Source organism: Cyprinodon variegatus, unplaced genomic scaffold (genome assembly GCF_000732505.1).
Source record: "Cyprinodon variegatus isolate N-32 unplaced genomic scaffold, C_variegatus-1.0 Scaffold192, whole genome shotgun sequence".
Classification (NCBI taxonomy): domain Eukaryota; kingdom Metazoa; phylum Chordata; class Actinopteri; order Cyprinodontiformes; family Cyprinodontidae; genus Cyprinodon; species Cyprinodon variegatus.
The window spans coordinates 525,924-541,727 of NW_015150645.1; the positions used below are offsets into that span (position 1 = coordinate 525,924).

A 15,804-nucleotide genomic window follows, 5' to 3' on the forward strand; every position below is an offset into this window, starting at 1 on the left:
GTTGCATAAAGTGCTGCAATATAAAGGGAGGAAAACGCCTTTTTGTGTTGAGTGGAGGGATGCACACTCAGGTGACTGAATGCTTCTATTTTCAGCTGCACCTAAAGACATTTGTATTCAGGCTCAAATTACTCAGAATATATATTTTCTGTAAAACATAATGAAACACATAGCTCTATACTTGGCCACCACTTTTTCAAGGAGAAATGTTACCAGTCCCCAAAGCCCGAAATGAACATGTGAGTCATAAAAGGACAGACGGAAATAAACAGTCATGTAAAAGTGTTTATATCTCTTGAACCTTTTTACATTTTGTCATAATACAGCCACAATGTCTGATATCATGTTGATATTTTATACGATAGTCAAACACAAAATTGTAAATACTTGTGAAGTGAAGAAAAAAACACTGGATGTGAGTATTTTTTTTTTTTTTGTTGTTGTTGTAAGAATGGAAATGTAAAAGATGTACCGTTCACAACACCTCTAGGCATTTTACAGAAATAGTTCAATCACATCATAATGTCCAATTGGTTAAAAGTTTTCAGTCTAAGGAAAACCAATTGATTGCATCAACTCATAGATAAATACCATTACTACAAGCTTTGCACGTTAAAAGACTTAATGCTTTTTTTATCCTTTAGTATTCACAGAAGAGCTAAAGCTCTGTTTTACTGGATGGAATGTGTGTCACAGCAGATTCTCAACTTGATTTAGTTGTGGACGTTGGCAGAAATAATACTTTAATCTTTAACGTACCATTGTAGCTCCGGTTCTAATAAGTTTTCTTCTTCAAATCGCCTTTAATTAAGCTTTATCCATCTCTCTATCCCACCATAAAAAAAGAAAGAATTCCCCTCAGTATGACACTGCCACCACCATGTTTAACTTGGTTATGATAGGTCAATTGTTTTGTATATACGGTAGTTTATTTGTGGTCTAATTTGACCAGAGCATTTTGTGTTTGCTACGTCCCCTATATGAGTTTGATACAACACAAAAGAATTCACCATTCTGTCATTCACCATTCTTGCACCTAAGTGGTTGCTCTGTTGTGCTCCTCTAGGGGGACTGTACCACGAGCCTTGCGTGCTTTTTGGATTAGTGCTCTTTCTACCTACTCTGTCGTGTAGATGTCCATCTCTGGTTGGTTTTTATTTGGTCAATAGTCTTTAAATGTCGAACAAAGGTTTTCAATTAGAAGTACAAATTATGATAGAGTTCAATTGTACTGAATATTGCTTTAAACCTTTCCTGACTTTTGTGCTGTGTTCCTTTTGTTTTCATGGTTATATTTGCTCTTTTGAGGCACCTCTTGAGATTATTGATGCACCTGATTTTATTTAAGGGTCTCTGAATACGGAGGTTAAATAAAAACCTTTCAAAAATTGATAAATGATTCCCAAAACTTCAGTATGCACCAGTGTTTGTCAATTGCATACAATTGCTATAAAAACATGACTTAATGTTATTAACAGTGTGAAAATAAAGAGAGAGAAAAAAATGAGGGAACCTCTATTTTTTAATCCATTCTGCCTTGGTGAAAAGCTACTGCTCCCTATCTTAGCTTAAGTGAACCTGAGCTATAATTCACAGTGTGATATACAAAGCATCCCAGAAATAGTGCCAGTATAAAAGACACTCTATGTGGCTTTTAAGTCCTTTATCTTGTTTATGTTGTGAGATATAAGAATTCAAAAGATCTTTTTGTTAAGAAGAGCTCCTGCCTGCCAGGAAAAAATAGCAGGTTGCCTGCAGTTTGACCTATCAATAGTTTCTGATATTACTTGGCACAGTCTGATCGCAACCACTTCTGACCCTTTCAGTTTTATATCCAGCAGCTTTTCGTTAAGTGTGCATGCTCCTTTTTTTTCTTCCCCATTCACACAGGTTCATATATTCACGCCCGGTAACTGACCACAGACGGCCACTCAGCAGCTTCAGCAGAGCATCACCCTCTCACTGTTGCTGCTTTGCCGCCTCGCCATCATACTTTCATATTCACCGCAGATTATTCTGTTTCAAAAACCATCTTGTTCCCATTCAAAACTCATGAGGCAGTCACACATCAAATAGTGTCGGCGGCTTATTGAGCTGATTGCGCATTGCGGCTCCTGAGTTACAGTGCATTGCAGCGTCAGTTCCATTAATTGAAAAAGTGTCTTCTATTCGAGGGCATGATTAAAATATGGTGCTCTGTGGTCGTGCGATAAGGATTCGGGGAGATGGAGAGATAAGAGACGAGCACGTGTGGAGGAAGTTAGAGAGGAGACAAGAGGCCCGGAGGGCTCAGCATGCTGGGTCACAATCCAGTGCCTGTGGGGGGTCAGCAGCAGGAAGCAAAGCATCATCTGGCTGCATGAAAGTGGACTAAAAGCCTGTGTTTTATCTCTCAAGGCCCGCGAGAAACAAGACAAAAAGGGAGTTTCACAAAGCCACTAATCTGGCCTCTAAAAAGTCCAGGACAAAGAGTCCTTGTGGCAATGGTTGCTTTTAGCTTTGACTCTGAGTTACATGGATGACATTTCCAACTGCAGAGGACCAAATGTTCTGACACAGTAATAGTTCGATTCGCAGCAGCCCGAATAGAAGAAAAAAGGAAAGAAATCTCAGCATCCCTCAGAGATCTCTCCTCCATGCTGCTGCTCCCTTTCTGATGAATATTTATGTCGTTCACACTTTAACACGGCCTGATCTCAGCCTGGCCATTCACACTGCTGGAAATACTTCATATATAAATGTGAGGAGAAAGTTCCAGACTTGGGGCATTGTGTTTCATTTGGGGATACGTTTGTAGGAGGGTGGGGGGCTTCTCCTCTCTTTCTTGTCCTTGATTCTACGGTTTGGTTGTGTGACAGGCCCTAGGGTGCATGGAGATGGTGTGGAAACAGGCTTGGCTGACTGCTTTGGCTCCACTCCCTTTTCCATCCCAGCTGGGAGCTTTACACCACCCCCCACCCCCCCGAACCCACCCTTTCCCTATGCCGCACATTTCATCTCAAGGTGGGCTTTACTCCTGAATTATCCATCCATACTCCACAGCTCCTGGCTCCAGAGAAGTAGAACTGTCTGAGTACAGCAGCCAGGGATAGTTTAGGCGGGAAAGCGGCTGATCTGGGTTTGAGGTCCTCCCCTTGAAGGCTCGGTTAGCGTCGAAATGAAGCCAGTCAACACGGATGGATCCCTGGTAACCACAGGGCTGGTTAGAGACATGCCATATACTGCCTGGGCACAGCCAGACTTCCCTGCGCATCCCTGCCTCTCTGCTTCTGTGGAAGCAGCTGCTGCCCTAACACCCATTGTGAAAATAAAAATGGATTCTGTTTTCACAGCTACTCTGTTCAGGAGCAGTGAGCCGAACAGAAGAGGTAGAGTAATTATAGGAGCTGAGATGTGCACATGAATGCAAACAAATGTTTTAGGGGAAAATGCTTGTAGCAAAAAGGAACAACACTGGGGAAAAGAAGGAGCTTCTTCACTGAAAGTAAGTTATTTTGGGAAGTTTGTTTTCTTTTAACCAGAAGCACTCTCCTGGGCAGTTAAGATGATTTTTACTTTTATTCAGCTTTAACTTTCAATGTGAATTTCATGAACTGTTTTTCTTGTTTTGTTTTCGTTTTGACACTTTTTTCACCCAGCAGCTTCAGTTCATTCTCACACAGCTGTTCTATATTCACCTTATTAATATCAACAGTTCCTATTCTACTGGCACTATTTAGGGTTTTTTTTTGTAAGCAGACTATTTAATATCTAACTTCTAATAGGCTCAAAAACACTACAGAAAAATGTTCATTAAAAAATGATAAAATAAACTACAATGAAAAAAACTGCAGCCAAATAATGAGATAAAATCATCAGAAAAATTAACATTGCTACCATTTAAAAGTAGTTGAAACTCATTTATTTAGATGACCCCCTTTAGATCCAGCTGATTTAGAGCTAAATCCCAAGAAAATAAATGTTTAAACACTTTTCTGCCCCAAAACGCAGTTCCTTCCCCCTGGGACATATGACAAACCAGGTTATGTGAGCAAATATGGTACCTCCCTGTGCATGGAGAATGGAGGGATGTAGAATGATGGTATGAAGGGTTAGAATAATTTAGTAAATGAGGATATGCTAATGCTTTCATCTTCCCACAGACAAAGTAGATCATCAGCGCTTATAAGCCTCACAATGGGAACTCTAAATGTCCTTCTCCCCTAATAAAAGAAGAGTCCTTACTCACTGTTAAAGGACAGGATAGGAAAAGCTTAAAGGTTGCACTTTTTTTTGCGGATACATTATTATCTGATGGCAAAAAAAAAGCATATCCCCCTGCTCTGTTCACCTCAGTTTCTGTGCCCCTTACTGCGCCTTGACGCCTACGTCCGCCAGCCATCGATCTGAGGCCCTGAACCTCAGCCAAAGAGCTATCAGTCCTTTACAGTGTCACTTACAGAAGGAAATGGATTGCCACTGTGGGAGACGAAAGATGAGAGAGACAGAAGAGAGTGGTAGGGGGTAAAATATCTGTGGACAAACGGCCGACGTAATCAAATCACCCTCATCGGAAGCTAATCATTCATTGCTTAGCAGCTCTCTCTGTGGGTTATTAGTGTGGTATCGGTGGTTGTGCATTTGATCGCATTAGGAAAGCTGTCCTGTTTAGTGCAGCATGTGTTCATTTTGGTGAGCTAAGTGGAAGAGTTCAGAAAACATACAATTGCTCAGTTGGTTTCCAGGCTGAGGTGATAAACACTGCTTGATTAATGTTGTCAAAGGAACGACTGGCTGAATGACAGAGCATGCTCAAACATGTATAGAACTCCCAAATAGTATATGTTTATAATTTAATCATGATTAATATTGTATCTATCAAGTCAGGCTGTCATGATCTTGGCGCTGATGGCTGGTCTGATCACTCATTCCAATCACCTCTTTATCTCCGTCCAGTTCTCATTACCACTCATCTGATCCATCTGCTTCTGCCTCTATTTAACCATCCTTCAAACCAGTCATCAGTGCCAGATTATTCAAGCCTTTAGTGGGACTACCTGTGTCTTCTGATTGCCTGATCCTGATCCTTTCTGACGCTGTACTTCTGAGCTTGCTTGTTTCCCGTTGTGATTGGTTTGCCCGAGTTGTCTTCGGACTGCTGCAGGATTTCTGCCTGTCAGTGTACCGAACCTGGAACTGTTTCCCGACCCCATTGTGGATTTCCCTTAGGCACCTCTTCAGACCTCTGATCTCCTCGCTCTGACTACTGAGCACGTCTTTAGCTTCGCCCTCTAGATTATCCTGCCTATCTTCATTCATGATCGGTTCTGATCTGGTGTCTATCCTCTGACCTCCCCTGGGCTTGGACTGAACTATAAGACCAGGTAAGTGAATCACACATTCATTATCATCCTCTGCCAGATAGACGTGGTCACTAACCTGTGGTCTCCTCCTGCAGAGGTTCCTGCCTTAGATGCTCCTACTGACATTCCATCTTAAATGTTTTGATTAATCTGTCTCACCGGCTCAAATACTGGGTCCCATAGTTCTGAGTCTCACTACGGCAGTCTGTTCTCAATTTATGAGGATTGATGCATTTGATATGTTTTTTACGGAATTAAAGTGTTTTCTAATGTAATTTATTTCTTCCTAAATTGCAAGAATTACTGGAGAAGGTTTTACAATTTTGTTAGTCTGATCCATTCTCTGTATAAAAATTAATTGTGGCTAGAACATCAGATGCAGGTTACCTTAATACAGTCAAGGGCTGGGAAGACAGATGTCACTGCCAGTAACCCATTTTAGTAAACCTTGGTTTTGCCTTACATGTAGATATATGCGAACAGCTTTTATAAGGCTTTAAAAGGTTCAATTTAATTGCAACTCTGTCCCTCCCCAACCTGTTGCTGCATTCTGCCTGTCAACTGGCTGCAAGCAGACCACTATAATAGAAATATCTAAGCCCTACCCATCATTCTTATGAGAGAAAAATGCTTTAAAACTGCAGCCGGCAAGGTTGAAGCTGACTGTGGAAATTCTGATGAATCAAGTAGATAATATTAGCATGTTTTACCTGGGTTACTATAAAAAGAGCATTCCTCTGTAAAAACATTAAAAAGCAACTACAAAATTAAGTGTTTATGGATCTGCAAGAGCATATTTGTTAAATAAAATACAAACAATATTTGAATGTGCCTTTTTTGCTTTACAGAAAATGATTATATCATGTAACACAGCATGTTTTTGTTTGTTTGTTTTGATAAGGCTGTGGTGTTTCATACTAGTTGATGCCTATTAGTGTTTATTTCTTAAATTTAACAGGTGAATAATTACCTCCTCCCCAATCTGGAGACATGCTGCTTTATGCACAATAAGCAACAAGTTTATTCTTGCCCAATGTATTTACTTCTCACTTAACTGTTAACTATAATAAGTTAATATATTCAGCTGGCCTTGAGAGAAGTATTCCTAAAGATGCTCTATTTGAAAATAATTTCCACTTACTGGCTTTCTGCAGGGCATTTAACACCATATAAGAAATACATTTTTGAATATGCAAAGAAGGGATTGGAGTTCTTCGGAATAAATATCCTGTCCAAAAAGAGGCTTTGGTTTCCATACACACAGAAACATAAGAGCAGCTTTAAAGGCCTGTCTAATTCCCCCACTGCACCCTGTTGCGCCTCCTCTTGCCTCTGCTGCTACTTTGAGAGAAACCCTCCAGCTATCCTGAGGGTAAAAAGTTTTTTTTTAAGCGAGCAGCTATCCAAATGCAATTAAGTAAAGAATAGTTTTGTTTTCTTTTATCTTCTTCTCCTCCTAACATATAAAGCAATTCCGCAGTAAGATCTAAACCTTGAAAGCAAAAAGTGAAAGATTAGACGACTTTGACTCACTTCAACTCTACCAGGTGCATGTGGGTGCTTGACAGCCAGTGTTAGAAACCCTTCTCTAAATCTTTTCATCCCTTGACAAGCTTTATAGGAGCATTTACTGGCACTGAGGTGGACTTAAGTCAGTTGCACGACCTCTTTGAAAAATTACATTATAAAAACTTCGGATGTAAGTACATGTTATAATCAGATTTCTACATATTTAATTAGTCTTGCAAAATAAGCTTCCAGATTTGCTTTCATTTTTTTCTTCCTTTATATATTTTTAATGAATTTACTCACTCACAGATATTAAGCAGTGTTTTCTATTGTGTCTGAACACAGGCATTTAAAACACTGCATGGATTTAAGGATATTTTGGAAAACAACATGACACCATGTTTCTGGGCCAGAACAGTAAGTTTAAAGTATGTCAAATGGCCCTTTTCTACCCTAAAGTTTACAAACCCCAAATAGTTCTCTCCATTATTGTGTTTGTTGTGATGTCCTTGACAAAAAATGCAAATAATTTTAAAATGTTTCCTTTCTTGCGTTGTGCTTTAAAAAGAAACACAATTTTAGTGCAGATAATTCTGTTTTGCAAATTAGGGCTACAGTGATGGCTATTTGTCATAATGGAGTAGTTTATTAAATAATCGTTTGATTACTTGAGTGAACATTTGCTTTCCCAGGTGTTTTAGTCATGTTCTATTGGGACCCCTGTTAGAAATCTAACCCAACCCTTTAAGCATCAGAACTCTGCTTGCTTATGTACATCAACATATCCTATGACTATCATTTCAGAAAATGTTCTCTCTATTAAAATCTTGGACTTAATTACTTCTATTCCTAATAATGAATTATCAGGGGTTCGGCTGCATGTTTTTGTTTATTCTCATGAGTTGCTCAAATCTCCAGCAGGGAAATAACTCTGTTTGTCTTGTCTGAGCAGCACAGCTGTTTAATATTCTACAGTGTTTTTTTTCTGTGTTCACATGAACATTTTCATTTGAAATCAGTGTGAAGGCCACATTCTTTATAGATATTCTATTACATGCTGTCCTTTCTTAGACAACATAAAGATGCTCTGATCCATTAGGCTGATTAAGTGATGTACATTTTTACAACTATTCACTGGAAGTTTTTCTCACTCACATCTGTTCACCAGTTACTAATGATTCTGGACACTTTAGCTGCTTGTTGCTCTAATAGAGATAATCACCATGGGTGCTGCCATTTTAAGAATTGGAGTTCCACCCATCTGCAAGGTTACTGTTGTTGCTCCATGGTTGTACCAACCCAAACTGGTTCTGATGTGTTCTAGTACCAAAACTTATAGCATTATGGGTCCTTCTCTGCTGATTTTGTTTTCAGTATCCCCCATTTTCTGATATTAAACTTACCGTATTGTAAACAAAATTATGTTGTGCAACTGCTGTAACGGTCAATCTGTGAAACACCTATAGTGTGATAAAACATGACCAATGATTAGTATGTGATTTTTTGAAATAAAAGAAGCAGTAAAGCCACTTTTTTTTTTTTTTTTTTGCTTTCAGGCTTATTTTTTAAACCCAAGTCAATATTATCTAGGTTGACATGCTTGGGAGGATACAGACACAAACACTTAAGAGAATCACTCTGTGCAGGACAGCTATTTCTTCTTTCATCACAAAACCAGCTGTTTCTGCTGTTCCCCCAACGAAAGGAATACCTGAACTACCTCAAAACATTAACAATGTAATAAAAAGAGCAGAATCAACAATAATTGTAGTACTGCCTATAAAATGATAATATCATGGCTATTAAAGCAACAACAATGTTTTTCCAAATCATTTATTGATTTTATTTCAGTTTTACTATATAAACAAATGTGGAAAGTAAAGTAAGTTGTGAGTCTCCCTCTAAAATCAGTGGCCTGTTTCATCTATTCATGATATTTTGTTTATTTATTTAACCTTTATTTTACCAGGAAGTCCCTTGAGATACAGTAAAATCTCTTTTTTAAGGGAGACCTGGCCAAGAGGCAGCAGTACAGTAAGACATATATGATAATAGTTTAGATTTTGGTTTGAATGAGCAACCAATGTTTAGGAAAGACATATAAAATTCCACTTTAGTCAAAGTAAACAAAGCTAAATCTGAGGGCTATTTAACAAACATTTAAAGATGAATGAAAAAAATATGGAAAAAACACCTTCTGAAATAAGACTTTTTTAGCTATTTGTACAAAATATCACTTTTTTATGTACTTCTAGAGTATAATAAGGAGTCTAACAAAAATATAATGGCTGGTTTTAGTCAGATTATCAATTTGATTGGCTGATCTGCACTATCCTACCCCATAGAAGACTGAAGGTTAGTTAATGCTGTTCTTTCAATAAGACCTTAACTAAATAACAACAATAGAGGAGCTAGTTATGGTTCCAGGCCATGACGTTCTAAAAGATAATAATCTCTTGTAAACAAGAGAAGTTCTAAACAATGACTTAAATTACATTGAAAAAAGGACAAACAACCCAAAAACAGAGAGAAGACCATGCCTTTAAGCTTTGAAATGCTACCACAAATGTATTGGACTGGTAACTTTTTAGAATCGTGTTAAACAGTGACACTGGTAACCCACTGTGTGGGTATGTAATGTGAAACACAGAGAAGGATGCAGATTTCCAAACGCACAATCAAGAAGGAACATGAAAAAGTGTGTAAATAAAAGTAAGTAAGTAAGTAAGTAAACTTTATTTGTATAGCACTTTTCACAGACAAAGTCACAAAGTGCTTCACATGATAACATAAAAACAACACAACTAAAATATGTAACATAAGGTGTAATAGTTGTTTTTCTTAATGAAAGGACAAGCTGTAGCCCTTTTCCATAAGAAGGTTTCACAGATCAACTATTTCTTATACGTAGAGAGTATGTAATAAATAAAATTTATTTAACCTTCAAAGGTGGCAGTTTCCACTGACATAAGGGAAACACCTCCTTTGGAGTCTTTAACATTTCAGCCAAAGAGGAAGTTCAAACCATTCCTGTTTAACCTTTTCTTCTGGTTGTAGTGAAAACATGTAAAAATGGATGGGATCTACTTATTTATATAAAAAAGGCAAACATATATTGAGGAAATTCATCAATGCAAATTAAAATTTGTAGCTTTCTACAACCAGCATTTCATTTTTTTGACCTCAAGGTTAAAAAAAACGAATAATTCAAAAGCCTGCACAGGGCCTCTGCTTTTAGAAAGCTTCATATCAGTTCATTTTAAAGCTGAACTTCATAGAGCATGAGCTGACATTGCCAAAGTTCATATTGGGTTGATTTTATTTCAAAGCAAGAAGAAAGTGTCTTTATATCTTGCTTTAATACTAATTTAATAAAAACTATTCATTTAAGTTTAGCTTTTTATCTTGAAATTGTTTGAGGGTTTATGTGATTAAATTTGTCACATTCTGAATACTAAATTGAATTTGATAGGAGACAAACACACATGGTGAGACTTAAACCATGCCTAACATACTGATATGCTGGAAATTGTAATAAGGACAGCATATTAGGCAATATTTCTGTTGAGTTATTTAAAAGCGTAGAATTGTGGCATTGTGGTGAAGAGAAAAGACCCTTGAGCCATAGAAAGTAGTAAATGACCTGACAAACACCCACACTACACAGACTCACTCAGGCTGAACTCAATGAACACATAATATTGTGGATCTCCAGAGGTACAGTAGAAATCCAGAGACCTGACAAGATAGTCCAAAGCAATCCAGCAACTTGAGGCAGGAAGAAAAAGAGGATGAGGTGAGGGGGAAATCTTCATGGGAGTGGGGAGAAAGAAGGACGTTGAGAGTGATGACATAAGAAGAGGAGGCAGAAGAAGAAGAGGTGGTGTGGGAAGAGAGAGGCGAAATAACAGGATAGAAGAAGCAGCAAACAGAGAGGTGGAAGCAAGTGTGGGAGGAGTGGGAAAAGACATTAACACCAAGTGTAAAAACGGAGAGAAAAAATAAGAAGCTGCATTTGGAGGCATTAAGTGAGCGAGAGCCCAGGAGAAGAAAGAGGGATGTGTTCTGCATGGGGCCCAGATGAGAGCGAGGGAGACAGGGACATAAACTGTCAAGGGGAGCCAGGGAATCCGGTACGACAGAGAGCGAGCACGGATGCATTAGGATGTAGCCCTGCATGCGGGGAAGGCGGCCAGAGCACAGCTAAAATATCCGGGTGAGACAACGAATGAGCCAAAAAAGACGGGACAGAGAGAGGGAGAGGGATGGTGGCGGTGATTCGTTGATGCTATCTCTGGATGTGTGTGACACAATCTCAAATTGGAAATCGCTGTTTCAATCTCGCCTCACTCCGCGGCTACCCACTCTACCGATAACAAGAGCAGCCTAATTCTATTAAAAATATCCCATGAGTGCGGCGGTGGCTGAGGCGAAACCAGGGAGGAAAACGACAAGGGGTGAGCAAAGGGGGAGGAAACAGAGGCCAAAAGTAAGAGTATAGAAAGAGCAGCCAACAAGGAAAAAAACAACAGTCAGCCCTAAAGTGATTGCACAGGAAGAAAGTTTGGCCCGTATGCTGTATCTCTTTAACCCATCTCCCTATCTTAACTCCCATCCTCTCCATCTCAGCAAATCAGCCCCCTTCATCTATCTAACCACCCATCTGCCTATTTATCGCTCTACCCATCTGCCGGCTCTTATCACCCTCCACAGGTTACTGTTCTCATTTAGGAAACCCTCCCCCTCCGCTACTACTCTGTCTTTCATCTGGCCTTCCACTCCATCTCCCACTGCTCTTCTCAATCATCTCTCACTCTCCACATCCATTTAGGCAGCTTCGCTTTCCTGCACAAAGCAAGCCAACTACGTAGCTTGACATCCTCTCTCTGTTTCATCTCACTCTTCAAACTCCTTGGCCTTGTGTAGAACTCTGAACATCAGTTTGCTTTCCACGTTTCACTACTGTACAGATAAAGTCATGGGGTTGTTAATAAACAGTCAACTAGTAGGGCAATATGATTCCTTTCAGTAAATCAAGCAGTGAGAGACCCTGAACATAGAGTTATATCCAGATGTCTTCATAACACAAACAGTTTTCCTTCATGTCTGATATCAAAGTCAAATCCTCTCCTGCTATGGGTTAGCCAGGATGGCCAACATTATCTCATTTTGTTACATGCTAGTAATCAGACGGACACTTTAATGTGTTTTTCTCAATCAAAGGAAGATATTATTGCTAAAAATGAAAACAATTAAGGGATGCACAAATGATAATGCTTTGTAAGTACCATCACTTAAAGCACTTGAGTGAAAAGTATTGAATGTTTTTTTAAAGCAATGTCTCACGTGACAGGTTATTTGCATATCATTAGGAAAAAAATACAATAAAGACATTCGGAAGGGAACTTATCATTTGGTAAAATGTCCAGATGTCTGAAAAAGTCTTGCCATCTTATCTTATCAAAGAAAGCATAAACACAGGGGGATTAACATGCCCCTTGGTCTAATGGGAAAAAAGGGTGATTATGGCCAAACCTTTCGCCTTCACCTCACTTCAGTGACCAGCAATATATTTTGAAGGAATAGGAAAGAAGCATGCAGATCATGCAACAACAACTCAATTGTTAAGTACGGTAATGGTAGCATCATGATGTCTGTGTCTTTTGCTGCAGGGGGGGACTTGTTCTTTTGACCAAAACTGATGACATGATACAGAAATAAGATTGTATTGGAAATATTGCAACCATATCTCAGGAGGTTTAAGCATGGGTGCATGGTGCTCTTCATAATCCACAGAAATCCTGTTCCAACAGACAACTACTACAAAACAGTTAATGGTTGAGTCTCCATCAAATACTCAATTCGACCCTATATACATTTTGTAGCCAAGACTGAAAAAGTGTTTGCGAGCAAAGAACAGTGGAAAGTGATTGTATGGCAGAGTCACTTCTGTCAGTCTGTGGCTAAAACACCATGTGAATGACTGCATGGGTATTTTCTAATTATACTTTAAATATGTGTAGCTTGTGATCTTTAAAATGTACTCCTTCTTAGTTTATCATGTAGAACTAACCTAAAAGTTGAAAACATTTCATTTGATTTAATGTGTTTTTTTATGTAAAGATTATTTAAACCATCCAATGTCATCTGAGCAATATTAATTTGCGTGAGAAAACAAGATTAGCACAAAGTTCTTAACATCTTGTCAAAATATTGTCTGCATTTGGGGGAAATCTTATTACAAGTCTTTAAATTAAACCTAACATTACTAAATGCACATTTTATCAAATCAACCTGAGATTGTAGTGTACCAAATACTATACACAACCTAAATAGACTTTTTTTTTTCACTCTTTTGAAAGGCTTAAAGTTGATCCATGATGACAGCTGCTAAAAAAGTTCAAGGCATGGGCCGAGACATAAATATAAACCCAAGTGAATCAAAGCCCCATTTTGAGACATACCTAGAAGTCCTTTAAATATATGGTATGTAGATTGGCACCAAACCGCTCTTCCCTCTGCTGCTGATGTGTGAAGCTAGTAGTAAGCTGACAGAAAGACTGAATCTATATTTGCCTCTTGCATACAATAAAGTTGGCTTCAACTGTTTGAAAATGTTACCCAAAATGAAAATAAAGGAGGGTGACCTGTAATTCCTATTAGGATACCATCACTTAAAACCCCAGTTGGCATCCAATAAGTGAATTGACTGTAAAACAAGTGAGTGCAGGCTGGCTACCTTTAGATAGCTTAATTGGTTAATTAATATATTAACAGAACATAAAAACAAAAGTTATAATATGAAACTAAACAGAAATTAGAAGATTGATACATAATTTTATAGATGTTGATTGTAAATCTTGCGCTAAACTTTGGATACTTTGATCTGTGTCAGGTATGAGCATTAACAGTAATGAAAGTCTATCCAGATGGCCTAATATATTTTTGGCAAGTTTTATTAGATGGCAGCAAAGAAAATAGGGATCCACTGAATATCGCATCCAAGCAGGTATTTGCACATAGAGCTTTGCACACATTGATGGTTGTAATTTATGGTGCAGCACCGCTGCACAACATAACATAATTTTAGAGACTGCAAGTGCATTTTTATATGAAAGAGATAAACCTTTTCCCAGTAAAGGCTTTTAGAGAATAAATAACTGACGGAGGTAAATCTGATTCATGCATCTCATTCACATGTCATATCCCTGTTTTCTTGCAGATTGCCATTCTCACTCTGTCTCCGTCTCGTTTTCATGACAGATTGTTTGGTTCCCTTCACAGATGTACTGTCAGGATCATGTTGTCAGAGATAGAATTAGGGGAAGGCAGCGATCAAGGTGAGTGTTTCTGTCAAACCCTAACAAAGATGTTGGAAACTCACTGGTAGATGAAATCAAAATGTGGTGTATTTTATTTTATTCATTCAAATCTGAACTTTTATCCAGAGAGTGACAAGTAATCATGTTCACTACTCCTCCTAAACAAGGAATCTGGTTATTTAGTTCTTGCTGGGTCTTCATGTCGAGCAGAGAAAGTGAGGCTCAGCTGTTCGCAGCATCTGGCCAGCTGAGACCAGAGATATGGGTAAAACTAAAAGCAGAAAATTCAACAAGCAGTCTGGGAAGTTATCCAAAACAACATCATCTCGTTTTGCTCAAAACATCATACAATGTAGAGAAACAAAGCCAGAGAGAAAGAGCTGGAGGATTGTGGGTGGCTTTTGTGCATGAAGTTGGTCTACAGTAAAAAAAGTAAACTGCTATGACTCCAGCAGCCAGGAAATGAAGAGCCAGACTAATGAACTAATCAGGCAGTCATTAGTTACTATCAGCTAAAGTCCAAGCCAGACATTTTTTTCTCCTTCCCTGCTCCTTCACAGTCAGAGAGAAGGGGAGCACGTAGGGAGCAGGATGCTCACTCAGCTGTGAAAGAGGCTGCGTGTGTTTGTGAGTGCTGACCCTGCTGCTTGAGCTGCCTCACACTGAACGACACAAACCAGCGTGCATGTTTGTGGCGCGCTTGCACCCATTAAATGCTGCAGCTTCCCCTGATGATCGCCTGTCATAGCAATAAACTCAATCTCAAACCTTGAATGCAAAAGAAATTAGAACAAAGTAAAAGAAAAAAAAGAGAGGAGAAGGAAAGGAGAAAGGAGTCCTGTGGAGGATGTGAGGAACAGACGGCAGGGGGAAAGAATTAGACAGTAGGACAACAGTTAAAGCTGAGAGATAATATACTTGGATTAGCAAAGAGAGAGCAAGAGATGAAGTGGTAGAGATACGGAGATGGGCAGTTGTGTAATCTTGGGCTTTAAGATGAGCCGGCTACCGCTGAGGTCAGTGGAGGAGCTTTAAATTACACTGGATGAATAGATGGAGGGATTGAGGGGACGTAGGTAGCCTTACGACAAGCCTAATGATGACAGAGATAAAGATGTGTGCGGACAAGGGATCAAGACAATTACTGTTTATGTATCTGTATGACAGCTGAGATTTAATCCCCCACTCAAATACCCCCTCCCTCTTTAGATTGAGTAGAAAAAAACAAGCCCAAAAAAATAGACATGAAAAAAAGAAAAGCTCAGATAAAAATCAGCAGATGACAAAGTTCCCCTCAGTCAGAGGCATAAAAATGTGTTTCAGTGTTGCAGGCAAATTAAATGAATATGATAGAAACCACTAATTTTCTCATCAGTGATTTTTGTTTTTTTTACATTATTGATATTAGACATTAACTTACATTGAAGAGCTGAAAAATAACGATAGAAAGATTTTCTATAAACTGTTTTTACAAACATTTTTCTGATCTGTATTCAGCTAGGAAGACAGAAAAAAAACATAACATAGCCACAGTTTCCTAATGGACAGGTTCGTGGGGATATCCGAACCTCACACAGATGGGAAAAGGCTAATGTGACAAAATAAACCTTATCTTAAAAGGTGAAGACAGG

At 38.7% G+C, this 15,804-nt stretch overlaps 1 protein-coding gene across 1 annotated transcript in view; it reads right to left on the reverse strand.

The window, feature by feature from the left end:
* Nucleotides 1-15,804, reverse strand: part of cdh24 (cadherin 24, type 2) — a 255,627-nt gene that overhangs the window by 208,644 nt on the left and 31,179 nt on the right. The window lies entirely within an intron of this gene.